The following is a 24199-nucleotide window of genomic DNA, read 5'->3' as shown; positions in this document are numbered from 1 at the left end:
TGGAAAACAATAAAATTAGAAACCCACTTTGAAACAAAAGGCAATGAAGTTTTACAATCTGGTGGTAATATTACTTTAGCAGTGCTTTCCTATATGTTCAGTAAGATATGAAAAATATACTTTCTCTTTTTTTCTTTAAGGGCAATCTTACCTCCGATTTCACTTTATAGCTTGTCAGTGTGGGTGTTTTCAGATATTTGGCAAGGAAACTGTCCATCAGGAAAAGGTATAGGGCTCTTCACTATCATGTTTTGAGGGGCTACTCAAAAATTGCCAATGTTCATAAGCTTGCTTTAATCTTCAACATCCTCATGAACATCAACCCACCTTCTCGGCCATAATCAGATCTGATATTTCCTCTCTTGATCTAGGAATTTATAGCAGTCTGTTCCAAATTTCCTTTTTTCTTTTGTGATGCTTAATTTTTTAATTCTACTGAATTCTTAGTAATAATATATATTAGTTAGAATATGAAATATTTAAATGAATTTCTGAAACTAATACTCATAGATTTTTATGAAAAAAACAGTAAAAAACCTATATATGATCCTATTTTCATCATATTCCATTTCTAAATTGATTGAAAATTTATTCAATATTGAATAATTTTCCCTTCAATATTGAAAATTTAGTTTTAGTTTCTTTTCATTTGACATAAAGCAAAAGACAGTGCAGAAGTTACCTTTTGCTTCCCCAAATAATGAAGGAAACAGTATTTTGTTTGTCCACATCCAATCAACCTCAGAGCAGATAACATAACTATACAAGATATGATAAAATTGTAAAAATATAAGAACGTTCTTACATAAATTAGAATAAATGTGCATCACTGCTACAAGGTGCTAAAAGGTGACAAATGGGAAAAACACAATTAATGCAAACTAAGGTTCATCATTAACAGTAACATTGCAATATTATTTCCTTAATTGTAGCAAAGACACTGTACCAAAGCTAAATGCCAGTAACAGGAAATATAAGGGGCATGGGATTCTTTTTTTGAAAGAAATGGCTATATTCTCATATTGATTGTAGTGGTGAATGCATGACTACATACTTATACCACGAGCCATTGATTATATAGTTAGGATGGATTGTGTGGTGTATGAATAAAGCTGTTTATAAAAAAGAAAAGATATGTTAGACTTAACATTTAGATATAGAGCAGAATCAAATTACAAACTAATTAAAAATTGACTCACTAGCTTTTTATTTTGTCTTTTTCCTTTAGTAAATTAAAATATTTTATATTTTCCTACGAACTAAATCCTCATCAGAGCATGGAGAAAGGGGAAAGATGGACAAAATGACTTAAGAAAAGTCTTTTACAATTAAAATTAATTCTTTTACTTGGAGATATATAAATCACATAAAGAAGATTATTTCACTAATGCATTTCAATAAGTGATAGTAGATAGATTTTGTTATAACAGTTAAAACTGAGTTTGAAATCTTGTCCAACTTGGTAGTTAAGAGAAGAGAGGCTCTAGGCATGACACTGGCATATACTAATCCCACCCACTCTCCTGCTATAAACAGTCTCCACTTTAGAGGTCTCAACCTCACCAGCCTGCTGATAAGATCTGCTGGTTCAATCATTCATTTAACGACCATTTGTTGTGTGCTTCCTGAGTGTAAACTCTTGTTTTGGGATTAGTGACACTTTAAGATGCCTTAGGGAACTTACATTCTAATCGTGGGATAGAAAGAATAGAAATAAAAAAAAAAGTGATTAAAATAACTAGAGATCATAATAAATATTTTAAGAGAAATAAGAGTCCATGGAGAGAGAACAATATAATGATAATTTAAACTGGTTATTCAAGAAAAGCCTAAGAGAAGTATAACATATATTTGGAAGACACAAATCCATCACAGTACAAAATGAGGGAAAGAACATTCCAATCAGTAGCAACAGAAAGCCCTATGAGTCTAGAGTGAGACAGAACTCAATACACCTAAAACTGTGAGTGAAAGTGAAGAAAGGAGGCATTGGCACTAGATACATGACACTGTAGAATATATAAAATGCAGCAATTGAAGGATACAAAGTTCAGTAATGACATGAATCTGATCTGTGATTTTAAAATTACTCTGCTTGCTATGTGGAGAACCTACTGGAAGAAGGTAAAAACAGAGATTGGTTGACTACTGCAATACTCCAGGCAAGAGCGGATTTTGGTTTAAATCTTGGTGCATACGTATAGAACTCTAATTGTACACAGTACAACAACTGCCGCTGTGTATCCCAGTATTGCTTCAGCATGGATGATGCTTGATGCTTTGCAGTAGAGGCACTGTCAGGGAAAGTAGACTAAAAGTCCGGGGAGCAAAAAGAAAGGAGGTCTTAGAGATACTTTAAGGCTTTCCTGAATCAAATTAAATGTAAATAAGCCATGTGTAGAATTAACTAAAGTATGTCATAAATTTGCAATCTGACCATAATATATAGCCTGATAAAACAATCTGCATCAATTAGTAAGCTTTTCACTAAAATATACACTCAAAACACTTGGTTGCAATGATTTAAACAAATAGGTGTTTGCAATAAAATTCAGAGGTCAAGCACTACCAAGTTGGTTCAGTAGCTCAATAATGTTAAAGTCAATGTATTTCTGAAAAATCTCTGGTTTTCCCTGGCAGCCATAAGATGTTTGCTGTAGCTTCCGGTGCCATATCTGCATATACTTGCATACAAAACTTGAAAAGGCAGAAAGTAAAGAGGTAGATTTTGCTTATTTTATTGGTAAAATATGGTACAATGTCTCACTGCAAAGGATCTTAGGAAAGTATTTTAGCTTCTCTTCATTATCAAAATGAGAAAGCTGAATTGACATCAGCAAAAATGGCAGAGTAGAGTGTACTAGTCAGGCTGATACTATTTCTAGGGAAACAGAGCCAAAAGGAGATACCTATAAATACTATGAGATTTTTATAAGACTTTTCTCATGTGACAAGTTCAAATTCCATAGGGGAGGCTACAAATTGGGAAATTCAATGAAGATTTCTGATGAATTTCCTAGGAGTATCTTGCTGACTGAAGTAAGGATGCTGAAATCATCACCTCTCCTTTGAAAGCCTTCAACTGTTTGGATAAGATGTCTCCCATTGTTGGAGGCAATCTCTGTTGATTATAAATGTAATCAGATATAGAGGTAATAAAATTATGAATGATTTGAGTCAATGTCTGACCAAACAACTGGATGCCATAACCTGGCCTAATTGACATATGAAATTAACCATCAGATACAGATCTCTTAAAATTCTCCCTTCCATAAAAGTAATAACAACACTGGCAAAAATGATCTGTATTATTTTCTTCAGAACTTTAGAAATTAACCAAAGTTTCAGAGAAGTCAAGGAATGTTTATTCAAGAAATTCTACCAAATTTCTTGAATAGTGAGCTTTGTGGTGTTTGAATTTTTGTATCTCATCCCCACCTTCCTAGCTCCTTGGTAAATCAACACACTGTAAACACAATGTAAAGTAGCAAATTGGCAGCTACTGAAGTGGGCAGAATGAAGTTAGAGCTCTGTTTTGTAATGCAATATACCAGAAATGGAATGGCTTTAAAGAAGGAATTTATTAAATTACAAGTTCACAGTTCTAAAGCCAAGAAAATATCCAAATTAAGGCACCAATAATAGGTTACCTTCACTCAGGAAAGGCTGATGCCATCCAGAACACCTCTGTCAGCTCGGAAGGAATGTGGCTGGCATCTGCTGGCCCTTTGCTCTTGGGTTCCCTTGCTCTCTTTCTTGTTGGGGTTACTCATTTGGTTCTCCCCAGGCCCAGCTTGCTCAGCATCTCATGGGAAGGCACATGGCGATGTCTGCTGAGCTCTGCATTTCCAAACTCTGGGTCTAGTGTTGGCTATGTCAGCTCTGCCACTTCTCCAAAATGTTTCCTCTTTTAAATGACTCCAGTAAATTAATCAAGACTCACCTTGAATTAGCAAAGTCACATTGCCGTCTAATTAGAAGGTCACACCTGCAAGTGGATGTGTCACATCTCTGTGGAAATAATCTAATCAAAAGGGTTTCCACCATACAATATTGAATGAGGTTTAAAGAATATGGCTTTTCTGGTGTACACAAAGTTTCAAACCAGCACAAGCTCCTTCACAGTTCACTCTCAGAAATGTCCTTATTTAACCTCTCTTACAGTTCCATGAAATAGCTCGTTCACAAAACTCTTTTTTGACCTGACTTGGAGCTTGTCCAGTATGAAAGGCTGTTTCCTTAGAGACATTTATTCAAAAGAATCAGGCAGTTGTTGAACATCACAGTTGCCTGAGGCAGTATATAATAGTTGAGGAAAATGATAGGCTCACCAAAAGGCTTAAAGGGAAAAGCTGAAGAGTTGGATATATAGGTGGGGTTTTAAAAAGCTCTAAAATATTCCTGGGAATCAAACAGGCCAAGGAAATGCATTGAACTGCTTGCATGACATGTCCAGGGCTGCACAAAAGCTCAGGTAAGACCTTAAAAAGCAGTACTCTCTCACCTCTGACCAACCTGAGGATCTGTACATGGAGGAATAAAGGATAGGGTAGGGTTGTGATCTGCACTGATGAGTGTGGAAGACATGCCCAACATACACACAAGGCCCTTAAGAAAACCTGGGAGACTTACTTGTTCAAGCCATCTAAGAAAATCTGTGTCCAATCATTAGCTGACCATTAAGTTAATCAAGCAGGGAACTCAGTGGCTGCACATGATAAAGAATGCGGTTTTACCAAAAGAGTTCAGAAGAATTTATAAACAATAACAATAATAGCAACAACACATACTGGGTTAAGGGAAATAGATTTCCAGAATTGATACATTATCTTATTTAAAATGTCCAGTGTTCAATAAAAATATGACATACAAATAAACAATAATTATGCCCCATAAATAAAAAGATAAAGTAAAGAGAAACTGTCTCTGAGGAAGTCTAGATATGAGGTTTAGCAGAAAAAAACTTTAAATAAGCTATTTTTAATGTTTTCAAAGAACTAAAGGAAACAATGTCTAAAGGAAAGTATGCAAATGACATTTCACCAAATAGAAAATTTGGTGCTAAATAAAATAGTCAGTAAACTTGAAGTTAGATCAAGTGGAATTATGCACTTTGAGTTATAGAAAGGAAAAAATGAAAAATGAACAGAATCTCAAAGACCTGTGGGACAGACACTATAAAGCACAACAACATACACATAATAGGATTCCCAAAGGAGAGGACAGAAAGAAAGGCAAAAAATGGTAGAAGAAACAGTGGCTGAACACTTTGGAAATTTGATGAAATGTATCAATGTACACATCCAAAAAGTTCAACTAAGTCCAAGTAGGATAAACACCAGGCTATCCACACTTAGGCATACCATAATTAAATTGTTGAAAGACAAGGACAAAAAGAGAAGCTTGAGAGCAGTAAGAGAAAAGGAGCTCATCATATGCAAGGGCCCCTCAATGAGATGAACCGTTGACTTATAAGCAGGTACCATGGGTGCCAGAGGACAGCTGATAACATATTCAAGAGTCAGTAATAAAAAACAGTGAACCAAGAATACTGTAGCCAACAAAATTATCCTGAAGAAAATACAAGTCATTCCCAGATAAGTAAAAGCAGAGAATTTATTGCAGGCAAACTTGTCTTATAAGATGAACTAAAGAGAGACCTTTAGGATAAAATGAAATAACACCAGACAAAAACTTGAATCCACATGAAGAAAGAGCACCAGTAAAGACAAGGACATAACTAGATATTAAAGGCAGTCCCCAGGTATATTTATGCTTGTAATAATTTTAGATCCTGCCTGATTTAAAAGACAACTGGGTAAAATAATAAATCTGTGTTAATGTATATACAGCATAAAATATATAATTTGCATGGCAGTTACAGCACAAAAGAATAAAGGAAATGGAAGAAAACTGTGCGATATTAAAATTTGTTATAGTGATATAATTAAATTGGAAATAAAGTATATGACATTGTTATGAATTAAGATGGTAGTCGTAATCCTCAGTGAAACCAGTATGAAAATCATTAAAAATAATATGGCAAACACAGTAAGTTATGACAAGAGAATCAAAGCGGTAAAATGCAAAGGATCTATTGAACATAAAAGGAGACTATGATGGAAAAATAAAGGGAACATAAGACACACAGAAAACAGTAAATTGACAACTGTCTATCCTACCTTATAATTATATTAAATGTAAAGGGATTACCAGATGGAGATAAACAAAATGGATAAAAAATAATACAACTCTGCTGTTAACAAGAAATATTTTAGAGTCAGTAATATATGTAAGAATAGAAAACTAAACACCATTTGAACATTAAACAAATGAGACCTTAAGTAGTCATTCTTATATCAGATAATGTAGATATTAATCCAAGAAATGTTCCTAGAGATGAAAAAGGATATTGTATAATGATGAAAACATTAATCCATGAGGATAATAAATACATCTTATATTTTATATTATGTATGTGTTTTTTTTTATACAACTAACATCAGAGCCTCAAAATACATGAAATAAAAATTGATAGAATTGAAGGTAGAAAGAGTTAATTCAACAATAAGAATCGTAGACTTCAATACACCATTTTCCAGTGGTAGAACAATTAGGCATAAAATAAAGAAGGAAATGAAAGATTTGAACAGCACTCTAAATACACTAGATCAAATGGGCATCTAGAGAACACTCCACCCAACTACAGTAAAATACACATTCTCTTCAAGTGCCCATGAAACACCCATGACTTACCATATTTCAGGCTATAAAAATGGTCTCAGTAAATTTTTTTTATAAAATGAAATAATAACCATGTTCTGCAATCACAATGGAATGAAATCACAAATCAATAACTGAAGGAAATTTGGTACATTCAAAAATATCTTGAAATTAAGCACAAAATCCTAAACAACTGCCTTAGTTTGTTAGGTTTGCTGTGACAAATGCCACACAATATGTTGGATTGCATGAGAAGAATTTATCATCTCATGTTTTAGATGTCAGAAGTCACAAATCAAGGTATAGGCAAGATCGTACCTATTCTCAGGTCTACAGAGGTCAGGTGATGTCTGTCCTTGGTAATCCTTGGGGTTCCTTGACTTACATTTGTGCCTCTGTCACATGGCCATGCCATTGGTCTCCTTCTGTGTCTTTCTCTAACTTCTGGCTTCTACATCATCTGGCTTTTCTCACTGCATCTGAATTTCTTCATTTTACAAGGGCTTCAGTAATATATATCAGCATATATCCACACAAATATATATCATAGGAGCATTATTCATAATAGCCAAAAAGGGGAAACAACCCAGATGTCTATCAGCTGATATATGGGTAAATGACTTGGAATATTATTTTAGCCATCACTAGGAATGTGTACTGACTCAGGTAACAACATAGATGGATGTTAAAGTGCTATTCTATGTGAAAGAAGCCAGACATAGATGGCCATGTGTTTCTTAAGTCCACTGGTAAGAAATGCCCAAGGCAAATTCATAAGGAATTTACATCACTTTTATCAGGGACTTGGGAAATCTGGAAATGTGCAATGACTGCTAATGGGTAAGAGTTTCTATTTGAGGTGATGAAAATGTTCCAAAATAATTGAAGATTTTGGATTAAGAGTCCCCCGTTCCTCCCAAAATCCTCTCCTCCACTAGAGTTCTTATATGTTTGAGCAGAAAGACAGATTTAAATCATTCACAGCCTATTTAGAAATTGGTGGAATTCTCACAAACCCCAAATAAACTGGCATAGTCTGATACAAACATCACTTTCATTTTGACTTTGGTGAATAGCAAAATACTCTGTGTTCGTATATTTAGCATTAGGTCCTCATATTCATCATCATTTTAAGAAACCAAATACTGGATTTTGTTTCGACAGTGATTTACAGGGAGAAACCTCTTGTTCCTTCCTGCAGCCCATGTGGTCCTGTGTCCAACTGCACTTTCCTTCTTTACTCTTGCTATCCTTTCGTTGCCATTATTCAGCTCCTGATAAACCTGCCTTTCCCAAGGTTCCTTTTTATTCCTACCGAATTAACGTGATAGGTGATTGTACTTAATAATGAGCCCTAGATGAAAATAACAACAGTAGGGAATTCACACAGAGCTATGCTGAAACCTCAGGTCAGAGCCTTACAAGTCTGGTGAACTCACAAAAAGCATTTATATCTCCCTGACACTAAGTAGAAATAATTGCCACATAGTAAAACTAAACGGAATGTATGTATCAGAGTTTCCCACACAAAGATAACTATTTCTCACGCCCGAAAGTTACCTACAGTTGACTTCACTGCAACACATCTAACGTCCACAACTTGGCCAAACCCACAGATCTTGCCTTGTTCCTAATTTAGACTGTTTCTCCATAGGCTATTAGAAAGCCACTGATGCCCTCTACACACCCACCTCCCCTCCCTTAACACCTACCCTGCTGTTTTAGGACTATGACCAAATAAAATTTCCTCACCTGCCCTGAGGGCACCTGAGGGCAATGTACTACTACTGAGTAGCTGATAGAAAGGGAGGCTGCTGAGTAACCCAGACAGCTGTGCAGGAACAGTTAATTATCAAAGCTGCAGGGACTGAAGAAAGGATGGCATCAATATAGACTTGGAAATGCTGCCAGCATGAAGGTGGAAAACTGAAGTGAGCTGATGCTTTAATCTGATGAAAGATTTCCATCAGAATAAATTTCCGTCTTCCAAATTTAGAACAAAGAACAGCAGGCTACTTCTCTGAGTGGGTCTCAAAACAGTGTGAGTAAAACAGAATTTGCTCCATATCCTCGCCAGCATTCTAGTGGGTGTGAAATAGTATCTCATTTTGGTTTTAATTTGCATTTTTCTGTTGACTAATTATGTTGAGCACTTTCTTTTGTGCTTACTGAGCAATTGTGTATGAATTTCAGTAAAGTTTGTTTTAAAAATGTCTGACCATTTTTATTTACTTAGATAAGTTCTCTGTATAATCCGATAGGAGTCCTATGTCAAATGAATACCGTGAATATTTTCTCCCAGCTTGTTATATGTATATATATTACTTTTAACAATATCAAACTCAGATTTTAGATTTTTTCATGAATTCTAAATTTTCCTTTAAAAATCTATAAATATGTATGAAAATACAAAAGATATATATATATATATATGTATGTATCTTTTTGTTTCTTGTCTGAGTCTTTGCCTATCCTGAAGATTGTGGCTACATTCTCCTCTGCTTTCTTCAAGAAACTTTATAGTTACAGCTTTTATTTAGTACATAAGCTATCCCAAATAGCATCTGGAGTGAAGTAAGACTCAAGGATAATTTTATTCTGTAGGGATATCCATTTCCCACCCCTAGCACTACTTGTTGTAAAATAAAAGACTTTTCTTTCCCCATTGAAATAATTTGGTGCCTTGGCTGAAAATTGAACATATATGAGTGGGTCTATTTCTTGACTTTCTTTTATGTTCCATCTTTGTATAAATCCATCATTACATTAACAGTACATAATTTAGATATGCTGAAATTTTCACCAATAGTACATTGCCATACATATACCACCTTTATAGCATTTATTGAAACTAGGTGGTGTAAGTTCTCCAACATTTCATCTTTTTAAAGATTGTTTTGGCTATTTTATCTCCTTGACATTTCCATATAAATTGTAAAAAAATTAATGTGAATTCATTCTAAAGACCCTGCTTTCAATTGGATTAAATTGGTAATAATTAACATCTTTAAAATATTGTCTTCCAATCTATGATCATGGTGTATCTCTCCATATATAGGATTTAAATTGATAGTTTTCATTTTATAGGGCTTAGCTACTTTTTGTTTACTTAATTCCAGTTATTTGTTGTTAAGATACTATTGTAAATAGAAATGCTTTGATTAAGTTTATTTTCCAAGTAGTCAAAACTAATATATAAAATTCAGTATGTATTTTTAAAATGATCTGTATCTGGAGACTTTGTAAAATTTATTTATTTTTAGAAGCTTTTTAAAAATAAAATTATATTTTGAGATAATTGTTGACTCACAAAGAGTTGTAAGAAATAACAGAGTGTTCCCATTTTCCTGTTACCCAGTTTCCCCAGGGATACCTTAGAAAATTTTGGTACAACATTATAGCCAGGATACTGACAATGATACAATCCACCGTTTCATTCAGATTTTCTCACCTGTAGTCATTTGTGTGTGTTTAGTTCTATGCAATTTTATCGCATGTGTAGATTCATGTATCCACCATCAGTCAAAATGCTGGACAATTCTGTCACCACAAGGATCCCTTTTGTTGCTCTTTTTTGACCACACTCACCCTTCTCTTACCCATCTCCGTCGTAGCTCTAAACCTGCAACCGCTAGTATGTCCTCCATTTCTTGGATATATTTATGTCATTGTGTGTATCAGTAATTGCTCCATTTAATTGCTGAGTAACATCTCATAATATTGATATTCTACATTCACCCGTCAAAGGATATCTGATTGTTTCCAGGTTTGGGCTATTATGAATTAAATTGTTATGAAAATTCATGCACAGTTTTTTGCATGATCATAAGTTTTAATTTTTCTGATAGAAATATCTCCAGGTCCAATTTCTGGCTCAATGATAGTTTATGTTTGTCATGTTAATAACTTACTGAAATTATTTTGCAGAGTGACTATACTATTTGTAATCCCAACGGCAATATATGAGTGATCCAGTCTCCACATTCTTGTCAGTATCTGGGGCTGTTCTATTTTAAAATTAATATTATTTTAGCCTGTCTTATAGTTATATAGTGATATCTTACTGTGGTTTTATTTGCATTTCTCTAATGGTTAAAGATGCTGAACTCTATTTATGTGCTCATTTATTCATGTGTTCATTTGCCAGCTGAATATTATTTTTAGTGAAATGTGTTTTTATGTGATTTGCCTATTTTCTAATCAAATTGTTTGATTTATTACAGTTGAGTTGTGAACCTTTTAATGTATTTTCTATACAGTTGTTTTTTGTCAGTTATTTGGTTTGCAAATGATTTCTACCAGTTTGTAGCTTGTCTTTTCATACTCTTAGCAGGAACTGCCACAAAGCAATTCTTTTTTTTTTTAATTTTGACAAGCTTCAATGTATATTTTTCTTTTTAAGGATCATGCTTGTGGTATCAATAACAAGGACACTTTACCCTGTCCTAGGTACCCAAATTTTCTTCTGTTTCTGTTTTTCCAAACAGGTTTTTGTTTTAAGTTTTATATTTACATCAATTCTGAATTAACTTTTATATAAAACTCTATGTGAAATTAGGCAGTTGTGTTGTTTTATTTTTGTTAACATTGTTGCTGATTTTTTTGCCTAAAACCTTCATCCATTTGTTTCATCATTACTTGTAGAAAGGCCATCCTTACTCCACTGAATTGTTTTTGCAGAATCAGTTGGGTATATTTGTGTGAGTCTATTTCTTGATTCTTTCTTCTGTTCCACTGATCTATGTGTATGTATCTTCTACAACATGATACTGTCTTGAATTCTGAAGCTGTGTAGTTTGCTTAAGCTGCTATGACAAATACCACACAATAGATTGGCTTTAAAAATGGAAATTTTTCAGTGGTAGAATGCTCACCTTCCATGTGGGAGACCTGGGTTCAATTTTCAGACCATGCAACCCCCCCCCCCCCCAAAAAGGAAATTTTTGTTTCATGGTTTTTAGACTACAGAATATCCAAAATCAGGATAATGCCAAAGCTTGCTTTCTCACCAAAGACTAGCATTCTGGTAGTGGCTGTTGGCAATGCACAAACTTCATTGACTTTCTGTGTCATATCATGACATCATTCTCTTTTTCATCTGGTTTCCTGCTGGCTCTCAGCATCTCTCTGTGACCTTTTCTTTACGAGGCCTTCAGGAATCTGGATTAAAATTAAGAATATGTCTAAATTGCGGTCTATAACATAATCTACCACACCTCTGTATTGAGGGAAAGAATGTATTTTAGCTATTCTACGGTCTGAGCTTTTATATATAAATTTTAGAGTAAGATTGTTGTGCTGGTTTTAAACTGTTATGTACCACAGAGAAGCCATGTTCTTTTAATTCAATCTTTGGGGGGCAGATTTATTGTTAGGTGGGATCTTTTGATTATTTTGTTTCCATGAAGATGTGACCCTGCCCATTTAAGGTGGGTCTATGATCCACTTGCTGGGGTTCTTTAAGAGAACCCGCAGAATTCTATCAGTTGCTGAGAGGGTTGTATTGATCAATTATAATTGTTGTTCTCTATGCCTCTCCTTTCTGCATTATCAGTTTTTGCTTCATTTATTTTGAAGTTTGTTGTTTAGTGCATACACATTTAGATAGCTATTTCTTCTTATAGGTTGATCACTTTTATCATTAGGTAACATCTTTCGTTTCCTTAAGATTTTTCCTTGATCTGGCATCTATTATCTGATACTAAGATTTTAACTCCTGCTTTATAAAATTCATATTTTCATGGTAATTATTTTCTCCATCCTTTTACTTTCAATTGACCTGTTGCATTGAATTTGAAGTGAGTATCTTATGAACATTTTTCTACTATTTCCATCTCTGGCCAATGTGACTTTTAAATGTATTCAAACCGGTTATGTTTAAGATAATGATGACTATGTTGGAGTTTGAGTCTGCCATTTAATTAGCAGTTTCCTGTGTTTTTGTTTTTCTGTTTCTCTTTTCTTGTCTGCCTTATCTTCTTCCTTTTAGGAGTCTATCTCAATTTATTTGTGGTATGTTGAGCACATCTTTTTGTGGAGATTTTTAAGTGGTTTATTTCTACATGTACTATTACAGTATGTATAGTCTATTGCTGTCAACATTTTTTTATTTCAACTAAAGGTGGAAACTTTACTTCCATATAGTTGTCTTTACCTTCCCCATTTTTAAATATCATTGTCTTGAGTATCAGATTGTGTAACAATTTTTGTTTCCATCATAAACATGATCTAAACAACTCAGTACTGAGAGGATAGTGTATCTCTTGTACCTATATTTCTGCTTTTTCCTTAGAGACAAATAATTTTGTTTTCTTTCATCTGAGAATGTTTTATGCTTTTCTTCATTTCTGAAGTTACTTTCAAAAGAAGTATGGTTGATATTTCTTTCCTATCATCACTTGAAAAAATACTGTACCACTTCCCTCTGGCCACCATGGTTTCAATTGAGAAATCCACTGTCATTGAATTGGTTTCTTCTAGTAGTAATGCATTGTTTCTCTTGGCTACTTTCAAATATTTTTGTTTTGTTTTGCTTTGCTTTTTGTATTTGTCATTAGTTTTCATAAGTTTAATAATATGTTTTGAGAGGAATTTCTTTTGGTGAATCCATTTGATATTTGCTTAGCTTCTTGCCTCTATAGACTTACATCTTTTTCCAAATTTAGGACCTTTTCAGCCACTATTTCTTCAAATACCTACTCTGTGTGACTCACTTTCTCCTTTTCTTCTGTTTTTCCGATGATGTGAATGTTAGATTTTTGCTATTTTTCCACTAGTTCCCTGAGGCTCTTTTGCTTGTTCTAATCTTCATTTTTTCTCTATTGCTCAGATTGGGTAAATTACATTGATCTTCTCTTGAATTCACTTACTCCACCCCTTCTGATATTGTGCCCATCCACTGGACTTTATTTTTATTTCTGTTATTGTATTTCTGGTTCCATAATTCCCATTTGTTTCTTAAGCATAACATCAATTACTTTGTTGAGATATTCTATTTTTCACTTGTTTCAAGAGAATTTCCATGTTTTCAGGGAGAATTTTTATAATGGAGGCCTTAAAGTCCTTCTCCAATAATTCTAACATTGGATTCATCTAGGTGTTGGTGTCTGTTGATTGTCTTTGTCTTCGAAGTTGTGATTGCAGTGTTTCTTGGCATGACAAGGAGACATGGGCTATTAGGATATTTGGGATGCTATTAAATATTTGATATTAGCAGCCACTCAGTTTAGGTTTAGAATTCAGGTCTTGCTTATTTTTGTGGACTTGGGTTTTAACAGGAATTTAATTTTTAGATTTTTTTTTGTGGTGCAATTTTATTTGCTGTTTTATTTAGTATCATTATGGCTGCTACCAGTTGTTGTGGTGCTGCCTCAGGTCAAACCAGCTGGTGCTTCTAGATGGGGAAGGAGTCTCTGATATGTGGATAAAAAGAACTTTTCCCATTCCACGTATATTTTTGTAGAAAGATCCACCTTGCTGGTATTTCACTGTCAGTCATTGTATCCTGGTGGAAGAAGGAATCTCAGACCTATGGGGACAAAGATTTTCCTGGGATAAACCACCTATTATGGTGATATCTTTTCTATGTATGGGGGAATGATAGACTTTCCTGGGAAGTGCACATTTGTTGTGGGATCTCCCTTGTCAGTGCCACCAGGTATTCTTGTATCTTTGGGGAAAAGAGCCTTAGGCCAAGGAGACAAAGAAATTTCCCTGACCAGAATGATTTTGGTGGTGGCATCCCACTTACCAGTGACCATCAGCTATTTGATGTCCAGTAGTAGGGAGGAGAGACTCAGACCCACAGAAATAAAATTCTGAAACCAAACTACTTGTTTTGGTGGGGTTCCATTTGCCTTGGCTGACAGTGTCTCTGAGTTGGGGAAGTAAGTTTTGGGCCAACTGCCGGAAGAGAGTGCTTTTTCTGGCCACTTTTTTAAATAAGGTGTGCTAGTTTGAAACTGATAGGTACCCCAGAGAAGCCATGTTCTTTCTCCTAATCCAATGTTATGGGGTGGGGGCAGACTTATTATTTAGGGTTAAAATTTAATTGGATTGCTTCCATGGAGATAAGACACACCCAGTTGTAGGTATGACCTTTTGATTATGGATATGTGACTCTGCTGATTTAAAGTGTTTCTTGATTAGTTTATTGGGGTCCTTTAAAAGGGGAAACATTTTGGAGAAAGCTCAGAAGCGACCTTCACACAGACATTTGGAGATGTGTGGAGTCAATGAAGAAAACCAAGAATGCAGACATTTGGAAATGCAGAAACCCCAGATTACACAAGAAGCCAAGAGAACTGACACAGAGAGAGATGTTTGGAGATGTAGAAAGAAAATTTCCCTGGGATAGTAATTTGAAATCAGAAGCCAGGAGAGAAATCCAGAAGACATCTCTAAGTGTCTTCACATGTGACAGAGAAAGCCCAAATGCCATTTGCCTTACTTGACTCAAGGTATCTTTCTCTGGATGCCTTATTTTGGACAAATTTACAAGAATTATAAACTTGTAACTTAATGAATCCCTTTTTTAAAAGCCTACCCATTTCTGGAATATTGAGTTATGACAGCATTCAAAAATTAAATACAAGGCTACTAATTGATCCTCCTGATCTTGCCTGATGTTTTTGTCAGTAATCTTCTTTATTCCTGTAGAAGAATAAGCCTATTTGAACTATGCTCTGTTGCTAGGTTGATGGTTGGGAAATTCCTGAAATGGGTCATCTTCTTCTCTTGGATGGAAGATTCTAAGACACCCTGATGCTAAATTTTTCCTCCAGGCCTCTAGTATAATTATTATACTTCTAGTATAATGTTTAATAATGATTAATAAATGTAGTAGTAGGGGACTCATCTTATTCTAGACCAGTGGAAAGCATCCACTACTTTATAATTGAGCATCATAGTCATATTAGCTATGCAATGTTTATAAGTATGTTTTATAAGGTTAATGGAATTCTCCTCAATTATTAATTCCCTGTATCATAAATGAGAGTTGAATTTACCAAGGGTTCTCATCTCAGTAGAGATTATAATATGTTTCCTCATTGATGGGATCAGTGTGGGAAATTACAGTGATTTCCAGGGAAATTTTACTGTTCACAATGTGCTTTCCTTTTTATATACAGCTGGATTAGATGTATAATTGTTGGTAAAGATTTTTCATCTATGTTCACAATAGATATTGTTCTGAAACTTTCTTTTGTTTTTTGGAGGCAAAGTTGTGTAAGCCTCACAAAACAAATTGGCATGTGTTACCGGAATTCTGTTCATTTAAAAAACAACTAATTTTTCCTATTCTTTGAATTGTAGAATTTCTTCTGGATTATGTTGAAATTTAGTGACTTTACTTATATTTCCTTAAAAAGATTATTAAACCTATACAGTGATTTTCTTTCTTTTCAGATATTTGCATTTTGGTCCCAGAATATCTGCTTGCTCTATTATTTGTTTTCTTTCTTTTCCCAGATTTCCCATCTGATCTGCCATTAGGACTGTGTGTGCATATGTGTGTGCACTTGTGTGTATTTTTTTAAGATCTCAAAATCATTTACAGTGGCAGCTCTGAAGTACACATCTGCTAATTCAAACATTTGAATTTTCTTGGAATCTGTTTATATTAACTTCGTTGTCTTTCCTTGACAATGTGTCATATTTTTCTGTTCCTTCATAAGTCCCATAATCTTATTGTGTACTGAATATTGCATGAAAAAATTTGGAGACTTGCAGTTCTGTTTCCATCTTATGAGTGCTATTATTTGTTCTAGTAAGCAGTAATATTACTAGCTGATCACCTAGAACTTGTGAAGGTTTTATTTTATGCTTTACTAAGACATGTGTATGAAAAGTCCAAGATATTGTCCATTCTTTTCTGATTTGATGGAACTCAGACTTCAAACTCTGAGTTGTAGAGGGCAGTAACTGAATCCCTTTTTCATGACTTTCCATAGAATCCCTGAAATGCATGCATAGCCCAACACCCAGTTGAGGACTCGAAAGGATTAAGACTCCCTTCTAGTTGAAATCTGCCCTCTTAATTTCTATCTCTTTGTCATAGCTGATTTCCACCATTAAAGTTAATAAGAATATGAACTTTTGTTTGGTTCATTACCATCATTCACCATGGGGGCCTGAAAGTGTCATTGGAGAAAAAGATGCATAAAAATGGATCTCAATAAGCGAACTTGTTTACTTTCAAGAGTTGACTTTTCTCTTATGGATACCTTTGTCCATTATTTACTGCTTTAAAATGGTGCTTTTTAAATTATTTTCCAGGATTAATTGCTCTGAGTAGAAGATTTATTTTGATAAAAGCTACTTTGCCATTATTAGAACTGGAATGCTAACTATGTACTCATTTAAATTATAAAAGCAATGTACATTGCATTATAAGTTTAACAAATGTATAAAATAAGAATATTAACCTTTATTCCACCTGTTAAAGACAATTGCTATTATTCTGATACACTTCTATATACATATATACATAGGTATATGTATGTGTACATATATATACATACATGCATACACACACATATTTATTGTTCTAGTTTGCTAGCTGCAAGAATGTTATATACCAGAAATGGAATGGCTTTTAAAAAGGGGAATTTAATAAGTTGCTAGTTTACAGTTCTAAGGCCAAGAAAATGTCCCAGTTAAAACAAGTCTATAGAAATGTCCAATCAAAGGCATCCAGGTAAAGATACCTTGGTTCAAGAAGGCCGATGAAATTCAGGGTTTCTCTCTCAAGTGAGAAGGCACATGACAAACACAGTCAGAGTTTCTCTCTCATTTGGAAAGACACATGGCAAACACAGTAAGGGTTCCTCTCTCATCTGGAAGGGTACATGGTGAACATGACATCATCTCTTAGCTTCTTCTCCTGGCTTCCTGTTTCAGGAAACTCCCCCGGAGACATTTTCCTTCTTCATCTCCAAAGGTTGCTGGCTGGTGGACTCTGCTTCTTGTGGCTATGTTGTTCTGCTTTGCTCTCTTTAAATCTCTCATTCTCAAAAATGTTTCCTCTTTTATAGGACTCCAGAAACTTAACAAGATCTGCCCAAATGGGTGGAGACATGTTGTCACCTAATCTAGCTAAACAACCACTCTTGATTAAATCACATCTCCAGGGAGATGATCTGATTACAGTTTCAAACATATAGTATTGAATAGGGATTATTCTGCCTTTATGAAATAAGATTTAGATTAAAGCATGGCTTGTCTAGGGGACACACATCCTTTCAAACCAGCACATATATATGTGCATGTATATTCATTGATAATAATGAAGTCTGCTAATTTTAGTAACTGAAAAAACCTCAGAGATTTTTTGAGTCTAAATCTCTAATTTCATAGATGATTGAATGCGATCCTAGAAATACATCTAAACTTGTCCAATATCACATAGTAAATGGAAGAACAGAGACTAAAGTACCATCCAGTTTACTAGTTTACAGGCTTTAGGGTCTAATCTTTTATACCATATCAAATGAAACAATGCCATCTTTTCAATTCATGCAGATTTGCTCAATCACATAGCATAGATTATCAGAGGGAAGATGCACATTTCTAAAGTCATATTTAAATAATTTTTCTTAGCTCTCCTAGAAAAGGGGGATGTTGCTATGGATAGTTCTCAGTTTACTACAAAAAAGAATAGAATATCTGAGGGAAGTGTAGACAAGGGATGTCACAAAAAATGGGCTCCTGTTTGCTCCCCTACTCTGTCTATATAATTTCTACACAAATATAGGAAAAATGCATTTGATACTGCTAGACTGCAGTACAGAATTATAAGGATTGGCCTAAAGAAGTAGATTATTGGTGAGTATGTAGGCACAAGTTCATAAGCTTTTAGCACTAATGAAGAAAATGTTAAAAGAGGGAAAAGACTGAAACAATCGTTTCAATTCTGATGAAACTGGCATCAGGGATGAGCAATTTCTCCTTGCTCTATTTTTTTCTTTTCTTTTACCAAATATTGGCATTTTTCAACTCATTGATCTCTGTAATCAAACTATAGAGTATTTTTGAATTTTGTAACAATTTATTTCAATACTTTTTCTCTCTTGTCTTTTTAACTTTCTCAGATACCTGGCTTTCTATTTTTGATATCCAAAATTTATCCCATTTCTTCCCATTTATGGATTCAGTGTAAACAGCAGTTTAAACACATTAAGGGATAGTCAAGTTCCATTAACAGAATAATGACCAAAATAATAAAGAAAATAAAAATAGTAGATAACTCATAGACCTTACCATGTGGCAGACCTTCACCAAATATTATTTCAGTGTATAATTACAAGAACCCTATATGATAGGAAATATTAATACCCTGCTTTTACAAATAAGGGGGCTAAAAAACATAGAAGTTATAAAATTTGCTTAAAGTCAAACTGCTACTAAATGAAGAAGGTAGAATACAAACCTCATTTACGATGTACTACAGAGTCAATAAATTTACCATCTGGTATCAGTGATGTATGTCCTCAGAAACAAACTCCAAAAGACTTTTTATATGCCAGTATCTTACCATAGCATGAATGCATACCTTTTCCAAGCAGTGATGGGACGGTGTCAGTTAGTCTCTGAATCCTGTTCATTGAAGGGCTGCAAGCAGCCAAAGGTGAACACCTACTGACAGATGCTCTGATCACTGTTCTCTGTGGGGAACTTCCCTGAGGTAATCAGTCATGCTTGCTTGATGCTAGCTTGGCAGGACCTCAAACAGCATTTTTGTGATTGGGCCAAGCCATTATTCTAGTTTCTTGTAACCTCAAGATTCTATGATATTTTTGTTGTTGTTGTTGCTTTTTGCATGGGCAGGCACTGGGAAGCAAACCCTGGTCTCTGGCATGGCAGGCAAGAATTCTGCCTGTTGAGCCATGTAGCCTGCCCTCTGTAATATTTTCATTACAATACACTGAATCCAAAAAACTCAACTAGTTCTCTTAGTTTAATATTTGGAAGCAAATTGACTCAAAAGCATTACTTTCAATTTGCTTTGTATGTGGTCATTATGAGTGGCAATAAAATGCAAAGGATTTACTCATATATCATTGATAATTCAATCTATAGAAACAGCACAAATATATGTAGATTTGATAAAATCATTGCATATTCATTGCCTGATTTGTTTTATTTTGTTTTCAGAGATCTGTTACCAGCCCTCTTCAGTGTTGTATGTCTAGTTAGGTGGCTTTTCTAGACTCCATTGGAAGTTGGCTTTCTCTTAGTTCACTAGAGGAAGTATGGCAGGAGAATGGAAGGCAAGAAGAAGAGAGAAGTCAGGGTAATTGGTCTCCTTTCTTTCTTCTTCAAGTGTCATCTCTGACAGCACCTGTGTTCTCTCAACTTTCAACTCCCACCAGGAAGGGTCTCCTTGATTGGCAGTTATGTTCCCTTGCTCCAGTGATACTGCATTTCCCCTATCCTGAGAAGTGGAAGCAGCTTCCCTAATCCCTGATAGGTCCTCAGCTGTCCTATTTCCCATGTAACCAATTTTCTATATTAAATTTCCTGCATGAAACTATTAGAGATTCTGCTTTCCTCACTGGGACTTGTTTCAGGTGCATTGCAATTATTTAGAAGCCCATGAAGGTAGAGAATACCCACTGTTTAACTGCCTGGAAGGTGGAATATACAGACTCCAGCTGGACAGAAAGGAGAATAGGGAGAAATAGAAGGCAGGTCTGGAAAGCTAAGCAGAGCTGGCTGTCCAAGAGCAAGGGGCCATATCTGGTTTTACTTAGACAGACCTGCATTACACATGTTGACCTGGAAAATTTATTAAGTATGTCCTTTGACTCTCAAAACTGTCCAAGTTTGGACAATTTATATAGTCAGCTGAGACTAAACATAAATATCCAGAGTGACTCTTACGGTACTGAGATTCTAGACTCAGGTCTGAGCTTGGTAGGGGACACCAGATTGAGAGACCTGAGAGCGAATAAGCATGTGCAACAGTGGTGGTGGCAGCGATGCCTCATGGAGCTCACTTGCTACCCAAATGGTGAAAAAGTACATGATGAGAGATGGGAGAAATGCAGGCTGACAAACATTATTGTGGCATGAAGAAAGAATGCAGCACTTTACAGCAGTCCTAGAACAGCTCAACTCATGCACATAGCCCTCAGTCTCACTTCCCAGATCTGAGAAAGTGCGGACCTGTGCAGCAGGGTCACAGCTACTGCCAATCCACGAAGCCATAATGCCGACCTGCTGCCACAGCTCTCCTCATACATACAAAGGGCCCCATGCCTTAGACCAGCACATACCAGGATTACTTCCCCCAGACCAGTGCACCTACACAGCTATACCCTTTTGGCCGCTGGAGGCCCATGTTCACAAGTATCAGCATGACATCCCCAACCTGCACTCATACCTGCCCTGAAACAAATCACTGTACTGAGTGCCCTACCCTGCACCCTGCTCCTTGCTCCCTGCTGTATAACCTTCCCACAAACACAAGGCCTTAGACTACTGAAAGAAATCAACTCCCAAAGTAAATCAATCAAGATATTTACATGCTATGAAAACGGCAAAAGATCACTAAGCATATCACAATGCAGACAAAGCCCTGCCTAATGACCAAATTAAAATACCAGAGGAGACACAGACATTGGAACAACTAATCAAAGATGTTCACACAACTCTACTTAATAAAATAAGTGGGATAGCAAATGACATTAAGGAGATCAAGAAGAGAGTAGAAAAGCATCAAGAGGAATTTGAAAGAATAGATAGAAAAATAGTGGAAACAACAGGCTAAAGACTCTGTTGACCAAATAAAAAACATACTAGAGGCACACAACACCAGATTTGAAGAGAAAGAAGAAAGAATAAGTAATATAGATGACAGGATAATTGACTTTGAAGACTCAAAACAGCAGATAGAAAAAAAGATGGAAAAAATTCAATGGGAACTCAGGGAAATGACAGACAAAACAAAGTGCACAAATATAAGAATCATTGGTGTCCCAGAAGGAGAAGAGAGGAGTAAAGTGCTAGGAAGTGTAGTTGAGGATATAATGCGGGAAAACTTCCCAACCCTCATGAAGGACATAAATATACAAATCAAAGAACCCAAGGAACTCCAAACAGAATAAATTCAAATAGACCTTCCCCAAGGCACATACTAATCAGTCTATCAAATGCTGAAGAGAAGTAGAAAATCCTGAAAGTGGCAAGAGAAACACAATCTACTACATACAAGGGAAACCAAATAAGACTGATTCAGACTACTCAACTAGCACACTGGAGACGAGAAGGCAGTGGTATGATATATTCAAGATCATGAAAGAGAAAGATTTCTGGCCAAGAATTCTGTACCCAGCCAAATTATCCTTCAAAATTGAGGGAGAGATTAAAGTTTTCATAGGTAAAGAAGTCCTGAAAGAATTTGTCAACAAGAGACTGGCCCTACAAGCAATACTAAAAGGAGTCCTGCCAGCTGAAAAAAAAAGGCAGGAGAGGGAGGTCTGGAGGAGGGCACAGAATTGAAGAGTACTACTAAGGGTAATTTAAATACACAAGGAGAAAGAGAGAAAAGAATATATAGATCTGTCAAATAAAATTAAAAAGATAAGATGGTAGAATCAAGAAATGCTTTTTCAGTAATAACTTTGAATGTTAATGGACTAAACTTACAAATTAAAAGATACGAAGTGGCAGAATGGATTAAAAAACATAATCCACCTATATGTTGTTTACAAGAGACTCATCTTAGACACAAGGATACAAAAAGATTGAAAGTGAAACAATGGGAAAAAAATAGGTGGAAAGACATTCCCTGCTCATGGATAGGAAGTCTAAGTATAGTTAAGATGTCAATTCTCCCCAAATTGTTGTACAAATTCAATACAGTACAAATCAAAATTCCAACAACATACTTGAAGATTTGAAAAAGCTAACTATCAAATTCATCTGGAAGGGAAAGAAACCCTGAATAGCTAAAAGCATCCAAAAAAGAAGAACAAAGTGGGAGGATTAACACTTCCTGACTTTAAAACCAATTATAAAGCCACAGTGTTCAAAACAGCACGGTACTGGCACAAAGACAGAAGCATTGACCAATAGAATTGAATCGAGAGTGCAGAAATAGACCACCAAATCTATGGACAACTGATTTTTGACAAGCCCCTTGAAATTTTCTGAACTGGAACAAAATAGTCTTTTCGATAATTGGGCATGGGGAAGAACTGGATATCAATAGTCAAGAGAATGAAAGAGGACCCCATCTTACACCCTACAGAAAAATTAACTCAAAGTGGATCAAACACCTAAGTATAAGATCTAGCCCCATAAAACTGCTAGAAGAAAATGTAGGGAAACATTTTCAACACCTAGTAATAGTAGATAGCTTCTTAAACTTTACACACAAAGCACAAGCAACGAAAATAAAAATAGATAAATGCAAACTCCTCAAAATCAAATACTTCTGCACCTCAAAAGACTTTGTCAAAAAGTTGAAGAGGAAGCCAACCCAATGGGATAAAATATTTGGAAATCACATATCAGACAAAGGTTTCATTTCCTGTATATAGAAAGAAATCATATAACTCAACAACAAAAGAACAAACAACCCAATTATAAAATGGGCTTAAGATATAAATAGGCATTTTTCTGAAAAGCAAATACATATGGCTCAAAACCATATGAAGAGATGCTCATTTTCACTGGCTATAAGGGAAATGCAGATCAAGACTATGATGAGATGCCACCCACACCTACAGGAATAGCTGCTATTGAACAGGAAACTATAAATGTTGGAGAGAATGTGGAGAAATGGGGCACTTATGCACTGCTGGTGGGAATGTATAGTGGTGCAACCATTATGGAAGACTGTTTGACAGTTCCTTAGGAAACAAAATATTGAATTGCCCTATGACCCAGCAATAGCCCTACTCGGTATATACCCAGAAGAGCTGAAAGCAATGGCACAAATAGACATCTGCACACTGATGTTCACAGCAGCATTATTCACAATCACCAAAAGATGGAAACAAACTAAATGCCCATCAAAAGAAGAGTGGCTCAACAAAATGTGGTGTATACATACAATGGAATATTATGCAGCAGTAAGACAAAATGACCTCTTGAAGCACATGACAAGATGGATGAGCCTTGAGGACATAATGTTGAGTGAAATTAGCCAGACACAAAAGGATAGGTACTGTATGATTCCACTTTTATGACCAGCATAAAGGTATAATCAGAGGCTTATAATACAGAATATAGGGGACTTAGAGATCCATAGAAACTAGAGGTGGGTAAACCGTTAACTAATGAGGTTGAACTCCAATGTAAGGGAATAGATAGGAGTGAAGGTGATTCTCTAGTGGATCTAGAAGTAATATTACCTTATCGAAGATGAGCAAGATTGAAAGGGGTTGTATAGACCTCCGTGTCTCATAGATTCACACTGGAAATATTAATGAATTCTCATAAGAATTACTTCAGAGATATGATTCTT

At 35.3% G+C, this 24199-nt stretch overlaps 1 long non-coding RNA gene across 1 annotated transcript in view; it reads left to right on the top strand.

The window, feature by feature from the left end:
- Positions 1-8429: 8429 nt before the first annotated feature.
- The window catches only part of LOC143663474 (uncharacterized), a 45044-nt gene continuing 29274 nt past the window's right edge, over positions 8430-24199 (top strand). Inside the window, exon 1 of the long non-coding RNA XR_013165945.1 lies at positions 8430-8764. This is a non-coding gene — a long non-coding RNA (uncharacterized LOC143663474). The remainder of the gene's footprint in view (positions 8765-24199) is intronic.

Source organism: Tamandua tetradactyla, chromosome 19 (genome assembly GCF_023851605.1).
Source record: "Tamandua tetradactyla isolate mTamTet1 chromosome 19, mTamTet1.pri, whole genome shotgun sequence".
NCBI classification, from domain to species: Eukaryota; Metazoa; Chordata; class Mammalia; order Pilosa; family Myrmecophagidae; genus Tamandua; species Tamandua tetradactyla.
The sequence above is the reverse complement of the archived record's forward strand: the minus strand, read 5'-3'. Positions and strand labels throughout refer to the sequence as shown.